The 11,229-nt window shown below is 49.6% G+C and overlaps 1 pseudogene; it reads right to left on the bottom strand.

Annotated features, from left to right (window-relative positions):
* Window positions 1–358: 358 nt before the first annotated feature.
* Window positions 359–1,696, bottom strand: LOC118677196 (annotated as a pseudogene).
* Window positions 1,697–11,229: the final 9,533 nt, after the last annotated feature.

Genomic DNA, 11,229 nt, shown 5'->3' on the forward strand with positions numbered 1-11,229 from the left:
AGTTTATTGAATCAGATTCTAATATCTGTTGCCCTTTGATTTCAATCCCTTCAATTTGATAAGCATTACCAAGTACCAATTATGGCCCAGGATCAGGAACAATGAAGACCAATGAAGACCATGGCTTTGCATATGTGCCAGCAAAGCTGTGGAGGCCATTTACCTTATGTGCTATCCCATACATAACCCTATACTGTATACTTTATGAATCAATAAAAATTTACAATTTTTAATTATAAACCTGTGTTTTCTAACAAAATTACTTCTTGCGTGAATTTTGGGACACCCTGATACAAATAACAGAACACTCCTTTCCATTCACTTCAATAGGATGAACTCTTTAGAAAAAGACTGACAATCAACCCCTAAATTTTATGCTTATTTCTTCCACTTCTATGAATTTCCATTTCAGTGAATTGAGCAATTGAAGACTCAAGCAAAAACTCAATAAAAGACACAATGAGTTGGAGAACTCTGGCAAGTTATATGTATCCCATTTGCTTTTGGTTTCCAATCTCTTCTTTGCTTCAAATCCACATGCAAGTTTCTTCTTCTTTTTTTTTTTTGAGCAACCTGTGAATTTTCAGCTTCCTTTTTGGCTTTTACAAAGTTATGGCAGGCAATCTCTTTGGAAATTTTACACCAAGCTCGTGGGTGGCTAGCTAGCTGGTTGCTGAGTCCCTCAGCCTTCTCAATAGTCCACTCTTCCACAGCCTGGACTATGCTCCTTTCAAGGCCCGACTTCTCAATGTTTTCTTTTCTTTTCTTTTCTTTTCTTTTCTTTTCTTTTCTTTTCTTTTCTCTTTTCCTCCCTCCCTCCCTCTCTCCCTCCCTTTCTTCCTTCCTTCCTTCCTTCCTTCCTTCCTTCCTTCCTTCCTTCCTTCCTTCCTTCCTTCCTTCCTTCCTTCCCTTTCCTTTCCTTTTTCTTTTCTTTTCTTTTCTTTTCTTCTCTTTTCTTTTCTCTTCTCTTCTTTTCTTTCTTTCTTTCTTTCTTTCTTTCTTTCTTTCTTTCTTTCTTTCTTTCTTTCTTTCTTTCTTCCTCTTTCTTTCAAGAGACAGAGAGAAAAACCTCAATGTGAGAGAGACACATAAATTGGTTGCCTCCCACACACTCCCCTACTGGGGCCAGGGATCAAACCTGAAACTCAGATATGTGCCCTTGACTGGAAATCAAACCTGCGACCCTTTTGTGTGTGTGTGTCTCTCTCTGCTGGAAGTCTAACCACTGAGCAACACTGTCTAGGGCTCAATTTTTTTTTTTCTTTTAACAGGGGATTTAAACCTGTCATTGACTCCAAAATACTGAGTAAGCTCCTTCTGCTAGGTTCCACATGAGGACTATTCACTATGAAATTCTTCTTTGTTCTTTAATTCACCTTTTCTGAGGTCTTTTCTATTTTTCCTCCTGAATCTTGAAGTTGAGATTTTCTGTTCAGAGTGTTTTTAATTAAATTCTTGAAATTTATCCCACATATGTAAGGGAATTCCAGAAGGAAACTCTTTATATGCATTTGCATTCACCTCTGCTTCAGTTTTTGGTCCATTTGTAGGGAAATCTGAGATCTCTGTTTTTGTAATGGTCCCATCTTCTTTATCGTCCTGGAAGTTAAGCTCAGAGTTCTCTCATGTGTCTCTCTTCAGAATTAAACTCAACAGCGCTTTCATTTGGGCCAGGAGGTAGCAGCCCACTCCACATCTTTTCTTTGGTCAGGAGCCAGCTGCCCCACAGCCATCCTAAGACCAGTTTGATTGTAAATGTAACTGAATAGTCACAGCTGAACCTGCACACACAAAACAGGAAGCATTCCCACCACACCAGCCATTCCTGGGTCGTTATAGGCCAGACCAAAAAGACTTGATATGCACTGTTAGTGGGCAGGTTGAGGAAATTATTGAGGGGAAAATGTGCTGATTTTGTTCTTCAAATTTAAAACTAGAGGTCCTGATATCGGCCTCAGCATCTCAGATGCACCATGTCTATTTTATTTCAATCAAGAAAAACAAAAAGATGAGCAATGAGGCGAACATTGCGGGTCATACAAACGTAAGTCCGGGCTCCCTGCCAGTGTCTCCTTTTTAAAACCCCTCACCCCCTGCCTTTGGGAACATCTGGACTTAGATGAAGTTGTCCAAAGGAAAATACATTAGAATAGGATGTTAAATATACTGGCTAACGACGAAGAGTTTGCTCCCTGGTCTGAGAGTCACGGTAGGCAGGGCACGGAGGAAGCACGGAAGATGCTCTGAAGAGGAAGGAGAGAGAATAAAATTTGAAGGTCTAGGGACTGAGGGAGGAGAGAAGATGGGAGAAAAGACTCTAAGGCAGTGGTTCTCATCCTGTGGGTTGCAACCCCTTTGGCGGTCGAACGACTCTTTCACAGGGGTCGCCTAAGACCATCCTGCATATCAGATATTTACATTATGATTCATAACAGTAGCAACATTACAGTTATGGGAAAACCAAGATGGTGGCATAGGTTAACGCCGGTGTTTGCTGCCTCGAACAACCACTTCAAAAATACAACTAAAAGACAGAACGGACATCATCCAGAACCACAGGAAGGCTGACTGAGGGGAATTTCTACAACTAGGAGGAAAGAGAATAACATACCGAGACTCAGAGGAGGCGCAGTGCGGAAAATACAAAGGTGTGGAGGTGCGTGTGGAGTGGGCTGGCGGCTGAGGGTGCGGTTGTCTGTTTCAATTGGGAGGGAGTCTCAGATTCTGAGCTCCAGATCCAGGTGAGTCTCTAGGGACCCAGACTCAAACGGGAGAAGCGGGACTGTCTGGCTTCGGTCGGAACTCGAGGGCAGCTTTCTCTCCGAGGTTTGCAGCGGTTGCTGGGACACTGAGAGGCAGAGCCTTGGGACAGGACTGAGAGCAGCCATAACTGCTCGCTCAGCCGCCCTGTTGATCCCCTGGGACACGCCCCGCCCAAGCCCTGCACAGAGCCATTTGCCGGATAGCCTCAGGCAAAGGCTAGATTAGCACCTCCCCAGAGGACAGAAGTTCTCTCACTGCAGACACAGCTGATTCTCACAGCCAATTGGCCTGGAGCTCAAATCCCCTCTAGTATTACCTACAACAATCAAGGCTTAACTACAACAAGACTGCGCACAAAGACCACTAGGGGGTGCACCAAGAAAACAAAAAAAATGCGGAGACAAAGAAACAGGACTCAAATGTCAGAAATGGAAGATATAGACCTCAAAACCACACTTTTAAGGTCTTTCAATAATTTTCTAAAAACTGCCGATAAATGTAGGGAGATCCTCAAGAAATCTAATGAGACCCTTGATGTTGTGATAAAGAACCAACTAGAAATTAAGCATACACTGACTGAAATAAAGAATATTATACAGACTCCCAACAGCAGACCAGAGGAGCACAAGAATCAAGTCAACGATTTGAAATGCGAAGAAGCAAAAAACACCCAACTGGAAAAGAAAAATGAAAAAAGAATCTGAAGAAAATACGAAGTTAGTGTAAGGAGCCTCTGGGACAGCTTCAAGCATACCAACATCAGAATTATAGGGGTGCCAGAAGATGAGAGAGAGCAAGACATTGAAAACCTATTTGAAGAAATAATGACAGAAAACTTCCCCCACCTGGTGAAAGAAATAGGCTTACAGGTCCAAGAAGCGCAGAGAACCCCAAACAAAAGGAATCCAAAGAGGACCACACCAAGACACATCATCATTAAAATGCCAAGAGCAAAAGACAAAGAGAGACTCTTAAAAGCAGCAAGAGAAAGGAAGTCAGTTACCTACAAGGGAATACCCATACGACTGTCAGTGGATTTCTCAACCTTAACAGAAACTCTGCAGGCCAGAAGGGAGTGGCAAGAAATATTCAAAGTGATGAATACCAAGAACCTACAATCAAGATTACTTTATCCAGCAAAGCTATCATTCAGAATTGAAGGTCAGATAAAGAGCTTCACAGATAAGGAAAAGCTAAAGGAGTTCATCACCACCAAACCAGGATTATATGAAATGCTGAAAGGTATCCTTTAAGAAGAGGAAGAAGAAGAAAAAGGTAAAGATACAAATTATGAACAACAAATATGCATCTATCAACAAGTGAATAAATAATTTGATGAACAGAATGAACTGGTGATTATAATAGAATCAGGGACATAGAAAGGGAATGGACTGACTATTCTTGGGGGGGAAAGGGGTGTGGGAGATGCGGGAAGAGACTGGACAAAACTTGTGCACCTATGGATGAGGACAGTGGATGGGGAGTGAGGGCGGAGGGTGGGGCGGGAACTGGGAGGAGGGGAGTTATGGGGGGAAAAAAGAGGAACAAATGTAATAATCTGAACAATAAAGATTTAATTAAAAAAAAACATTACAGTTATGAAGTAGCAACGAAAATACTTTTATGGTTGGGTCACAACATGAGGAACTGTATCTAAAGGGCCAGAAGGTTGAGAACCACTGCTGTAAGGGAAGCATAGGATTGCTGGATGTGTGTTTATTCTCTGCATTAAACAGTCCTATATGGAGGCTTATATCTGAAAGCGAGGGCATGCCATTGAGTGACTTATAGGTAACCTTGCTCATCCTTAAGCTTATACTATGTACTGTGTGGCTTTGAGAGCAGATGCTGTACAGCTTGGTGCCTCTGCTGAAACCCATGGCCACCCACATGCCCATGGGCCCGCACCTCCAGCGTGTGTTATTCTGCCACGGGCCCCCCTCAGTGTTGTGGCTTTCTGAGGGGTAAAGCAGTCTAGATTCTCCTCCAGATGCAGACATTCAGCCCTCAGCCTGACGTCTTTAACAATTTAATATCCTTCCCTTCCACCTGCCAAATATTCTTGAAACCAACAAAGACCACACCTAAGACAGTGGTTCTCAGCCTTCCTAAAGCTGTGACCCTTTAATACAGTTCCTCATGTTGTGGTGACCCCCAATTACATTGTTACAAATTGAACATAATTAAAGCATAGTGATTAATCACAAAAACAATATGTAATTATATATGTGTTTTCCGATGGTCTTAGGCGACCCCTGTGAAAGGGTTGTTCGACCCCCAAAGGGGTCGCGACCCACAGGTTGAGAACCGCTGCCTTAGGGGAAGGCCTGGGAGAGAGGTAAAGGCGGGTCTGGGGAGTGCCCTGCATCATCCTGCAGCTGGGGCCTGGGCAAGGCGGTGGGGAGTCCCTGAGCCACATGGCCTGTACTTCCTTCCACCAAGCAGCCTGCCTGGTGTGCCCACTGCACTGTCACTGAGGAGGAGCCCCAGGGAGCAGGAGACGGCGGAGGCACAGACACAGGGATGGATCTCCCTGTGAGCCCTGCAGTGGTCTGGTGTGGGCGGGGGGAGTGGGGGGGTTGGGGGGGCTGGGAGGGGGGACGGACGGTGTGTGTGTGTCCTCCCCTGCCTCGGAGCACAGGGCTCAGCTGTTCCCAGAACCTGGTTAACCCCCCCAAAAGAGGGGCCTATTTCCTGAGGCTGCTGCTCCCATGACTACAGACTGGCCTAAACCAACAAGAACAAGTACTCTTCCCATCTGGGTGCCAGAATCTGAAATCAGGGCGTCTAGGGCTGTGCTCCCTCAGAGGGCTCCAGGGCAGGGTCCTTCCTGCCTGGTCAGCTTCTGGGGGCTCCTGGCCCCATCCCTTCCATCTCCCCTCGTCTTCACGTGGCCTCTCCTCCATCCTCACACGCCTCTTAAAGGACAGAGCTGAAAATGCAACCCTCCGCTGCCCAGAGCATCTGTCTCCCTGCCCTGTGACCTCTGGGAAAGGGTCCTTCACCCTGCGGCCCTTTGCTCGGATGGGCTTCACCCTTCGCCTCACCCCCACCTCCCCCAGAGCAGCAGGGGCCCTGTCATGGCACCAGTGCCTCTGGGCGGCTGCTCTCTTTGTCCCAAGGTCCCTCCCAGCCGGGAACCTTGGCAGTTGGCGGATTCCCGCTGAATTGGGGCGAGGGCCTTGCGTGGAGAACATCGCGCCTCCCCTCGCTGTCTGTGGCTTAGGTTACAAAGTACCATGATTTTTCCCGTCTGGCTTACACCGCCTGCCTCTCCAGCAGGTTTTGTTTTACCTCGAAATGAAATTGATTCAGGGTCTGCAAACTAGCAGACTTCCCGCATTCGCTCTGTGAGACGTGGCTCTGCCCCGGCGCCTCCTGGTCCAAGTCCCCGATGCCACCCCAGCTCCGTGGCAGCATCTCTCATCCCCTGGGCCCCGTTCAGCACAGGCACCCTCAGCGCTCCCCTGCAGCTCCAGGGACCTGCTGAGCCCGGGCCCCAGCCGGTCACCAGTTCCCCAGGTCCTGCCTGCAGCCCCAGGGTCCTCAAACCAGTCTGGGAGGGGCCGGGGGGTTGACCCTTTTAGGCAGATGGGGTGCAGACACCAGGTGGGCACTCCACCCCTCCTCTCTCCCAGCCACCCGAGGAAATGCCGAGAGCACCCAGTCTGTGCTGACGTCCAGCTCCTGGAGGGCTCAGCCTGCGCAGTGCGGCCACCAGAGGGGACCCGTCTGCAGAGTGGGAGGCAGAACAAGCCTCCCAGGGCAGCTGGATGCCCACCTGGCCCCAAAGCCATCCTTCAGCCTCCCCCTTGCACCTTCTGAAGGGGAACCAGGTGTGGTTTCCGCCAAGCCCAGCTGCCTGCCTTGGGAGGCGGCAGAGGCTGTCGCCCTCTGCTGGCCCGTTCCTGTTACTGCAGAAAGTCAGAGTCAGCCTGCCACCCAGCCCTTGCCGACTGGGAGCCAGCCCAGCACATCATTCCCATTTCACAGGTGAGAACCAGGCCTGGGTGCTTCCCCCGGCTGGGATGGAGCAGAGCTGGATTGGGAATCAGGACGGTCTCTGCAACTGATGTGTGCACTTCCTGCTGATCACGTGGCCCTGCCCCCTGTTCACGTGCCACTTCCCCATTTTCACGAACCCAGGAGGCTCCAGGGCCCTCTGTGTATTTGTACCTGTGGCTATGTCCCTGCATTACCCTGAAGAGAGGTTGCAAGATATATATTCTTTTTATTTTAAAAAATGTTAATTAAATGCCCAAATTTATTGAGAGGAAGGGAACACCATCATTATGAGTTTAAAACCCTGGAACCCAAGTGATGTCATCTGTATATTGTACTGTGTGTTCACTACCCCAAGTCAAGTCTCCTTCCATCACCATTTAGACCCCTTTGACACTTTCCTACCTTCCCTCCCATCTCCTTTCCCTCTGGTAATTACCATTCTGTTGTCTGTCTATGAAGTGTTTTTTTTTTCTCAATCCCTTTACCTTTTTTCACCCAGCCCCCCTTCTCCCCTCCCCTCTGACACCTGTACTTTTCTAATAAGCTACATGGAAAACATGTTTTGTTTAATAACCGAATCCCACTGTTATCCTGTGCCTTTGGGGTGTGGTTCCCAGGTGTAGAAAGCTGAGGTGAAACTAAATTGCTCTGCATTGGAAATGTATGTGAACTGCACCCCCATGTTCATTGCTGCATTGCTTACAATAGTCAAACCATGTAAACCATGTAGGTGCCTACCAATAGATGAATGGATAAAGAAAACGTGGCATATATACATATAGCGAACTATTATTCAGGCATAAAAAGGAAATCCTGCCATTTGCAACAACATGGATGAACCTTGAAGGTATTATGCTAAGTAAAATGAGTTTGACAGAGAAAGACAAATACCAAATGATTTCACTTATACATGAAATCTAAAACAAAAACAAAATCACACAGAAACACAGATACACACACACACACACACACACACACACACACACACACACACACACACAAACTCATTGATAGAGAACAGATTGGTGGTTGCCAGGGGAAGGGATGTGTGTGCATGAAATGGGTGAAGACAGTAAAAAATAAAAACTTTGCCCTAACCGCTTTGGCTCAGAGGATAGAGTGTCGGTCTGCGTGCGGACTGAAGGGTCCCAGGTTCGATTCCGGTCAAGGGCATGTACTTTGGTTGCGGGCACATCCCCAATAGGGGGCGTGCAGGAGGCAGCTGATTGATGTTTCTCTCTCATCGATGTTTCTAACTCTCTACCCCTCTCCCTTCCTCTCTGTAAAAAATCAATAAAATATATTTTAAAAAAATAAAAATAAAATAAAAACTTCCAGTTATAAAATAAATAATTCCTGGGGATATAATGTACAGTATGGTAACTGTAGTTAATAATATTGCATTGCATATTTAAAAGTTGCCAAGAGAGTAAATTTTATAAGTTCTCATCACAAGAAAAAAAAATTGTAACTATGTGTGGTGATAGATGTTAACTAAACTTATTATAGTAATCAGTTTTCAATTATGTGGTACACCTAAAACTAATACAATGTTATATGTTAATTATCTATCATCTATCTATCTATCTATCTATCTATACTAGTCCTATTTAATAATAGACAAACATGGTAATTGACTGTACCTTCGCTATGCCTCCCATTGGCTAATCAGCAAGATATGCAAATTAACCCAACCAAGATGGCGGCCGGCAGCCAGGCAGCTGAAGCGAACAGGAGGCTTGCTTGCTCCAGTGATGGAGGAAGCCAAGGTTCCCCACCTGCTGCGGCCCAGCTCTGAGCTCCGGAAGCAACAAAGTTTCAATTATAGAAGGTAAATAAATCCCAGAATAAAAAAAAAAAGAAAAAAAGGAGAGGCTGGGAGCTTCAGTTGCCAGCCAGCCTGAAAACTGCCCTCAGCCCCTCATCCAGGCTGGCCAGGCACCCCAGCGGGACCCCCACCCTGATCCGGGACAACCTTCAGGGCAAACCAGCCAGCCCCCACCCATGCACCAGGCCTCTATCCTATATCGTAAGAGGGTAATATGCAAACTGACCCTAACAGCAGAAGGACTGGGTATGACTGGTCACTATGACACACATTGGCCACCAGGGGGCAGACGCTCAATGCAGGAGCTGCCCTCTGGTGGTCAGGGTGCTCCCACATGGGAGAGCTCTGCTCAGCCACAAGCCAGGCTGATGGCTGCCAGTACAGCGGTGGTGGTGAGAGCCTCTCCTGCCTCCTCAGCAGCGCTAAGGATGTCCGACTGCAGCTTAGGTCTGCTCCCCGCTGGCAAATGGACATCCCTTGAGGCTGCTAGGCTGCCAGAGGGATGTCTGATTGCCAGCTTAGGCCCAATCACCTGGGGAACAGGCCTAAGCCAGCAGGTGGTCATCCCCCGAGGGGTCCCAGACTGTGAGAGGGCACAGGCCAGGCTGAGGGACCCCTCTCCCACCTGAGTGCACAAATTTTTGTGCACCGGGCCTCTAGTCTTATCTAATAAAAGAGAAACATGGTAATTAGCGTACAACCGCTACCCTTCCCATTGGCTAATCAGGGCGATATGCAAATTAACTGCCAGCCAAGATGGCGGCCGGCAGCCAGGCAGCTTGAAACTAACATGAGGCTTGCTTGCTTCAGTGACAGAGGAAACCAACGTTCCCCGCCTCCCTTGCCGGCCTCTGAGCCTGCAGTTTGAAACATTTTAACAAATATAGAAGCTAAACAAAACCCCAGAAACCTGCTTTCAGCGAGCCGGGATCTCAGAGCTGGAGTTATACATTGTTTCGATTATAGAACCTAAACAAACCAGATACCTGCTTTCAGCAGCCTCAGAGCTAAAGCTGGCCCAGAATAAAAAAAGAAAAAAAAGAAAAAAAGGAGCAGTTGGGAGCTTCAGCCCTCAGCCCCTCACCCAGACTGGCCAGGCACCCCAGTGGGGACCCCCACCCTGATCCAGGACACCCTTCAGGGCAAACCAGCCGGCCCCCACACGTACACCAGGCCTCTATCCTATATAGTAAAAGGGTAATATGCCTCCCAGCACTGGAATCAGCGGAGCCGCGAGGCCTCCCAGCACCAGGATGAGCGTGACAGGGGCAGCGCCCAAACCCCCTGATCGCCCTGCGGCTCTGTGTGTGACAGGGTGCGGGGCCACAACCTCCCTATCTGCCCTGCTCTGTGTGTGACAGGCTGCGGCGCCCCAGCCCCCCCACACACCCCTGCCACGGGCCCTGCTCTGTGTGTGATGGGGTAGAGCCATAACCTCCCCATCGGCCCTGCCCTGAGTGTGACAGTGGTGGCGCCCCAACCCCTGATCGGCCCTGTTCTGTGTGTGACAGGGAGCGGTGCCCCAACTCCCCTGTCGGCCCTACTCTGTGAGTGACAGCGGGGAGCTCCTCAACCCCCTGATGGGCCCTGCTCTGTGCGTGACAGGGTACGGAGCCCCAACCCCCTGATTGGCCCTGCTCTGTGCATGACAGGGGGTGGCGCCGCAACCTCCCCATCGACCCTGCCTTGAGTGTGACGGGGGCGGTGCCCCAACCCCCCAATTGGCCCTACCCTGAGCGTGACTCATTGTGGCATCGCAACCTCCCAATCCGCCCTGCTCTGTGCATGACAGGGGGTGGTGCCCCAACTCCCCAATCGGCCCTGCTCTGAGCCCGACCAGGGGCTGCATCTAGGGATTGGGCCTGCCCTCTGCCGCCTGGGAGCAGGCCTAAGCCAGCAGGTCGTTATCTCCCGAGGGGTCCCAGACTGGCAGAGGGCAGAGGCCGGGCTGAGGGACCCCCCCTTCCTCCCCGAGTGCACAAATTTTTGTGCTCCGGGCCTCTAGTATATATATAAAACTCTAATATGCAAATAGACCAAACAGCAGAACAACCAGTCACTATGAAGTGCGCTGACCACCAGGGGGCATGCGTGGAATATGGTGGGCGTCGGCAGCAGGCGGCAGAGCACAGAACATGGTGGACATCAGCCACAGCAGGATGGTGGAGCAGGTGAGCGGGGAGCCAGACCAAGGTGGGGAGCCGGTCGCTGTTATCAGGGCGAGCCTCTGGTGGTTACTAAAAATTCTTTGCTCCTGTGCACCATGATTCCGCCCGGTGCTTGTACCAGCTGCCGGTGCCGGCTCCCTCCCACCTACTGCCGGTGCCAGAGCTGCCGCTCATACCCACTGCCGGTGCCTGGTGCTGGCCCCAATCACTCAGCGCCATCAGTGGGTGCTAGCAGCAGCTGCCAGCCCCGATCGCCCCTCAGGGCTTCTCCACTTCCCCCTGCTCCTGAGGGGTGATCGGGGCTGGCAGCCGCTGCTCACACCTGCTGACGGTGCTGGCCCTGCTCCCACCCGCTCCTGGCACCGGCCCCAATCGCTCTGTGCCATCAGTGGGTGCAAGCAGGGCTGGCACCATCAGTGGGTGGGAGTGGGGGTGGCAGGAGTGGGGCTTCTGGCAGAGAGGGGA

Source organism: Myotis myotis, unplaced genomic scaffold (genome assembly GCF_014108235.1).
Source record: "Myotis myotis isolate mMyoMyo1 unplaced genomic scaffold, mMyoMyo1.p scaffold_m19_p_1, whole genome shotgun sequence".
NCBI classification, from domain to species: Eukaryota; Metazoa; Chordata; class Mammalia; order Chiroptera; family Vespertilionidae; genus Myotis; species Myotis myotis.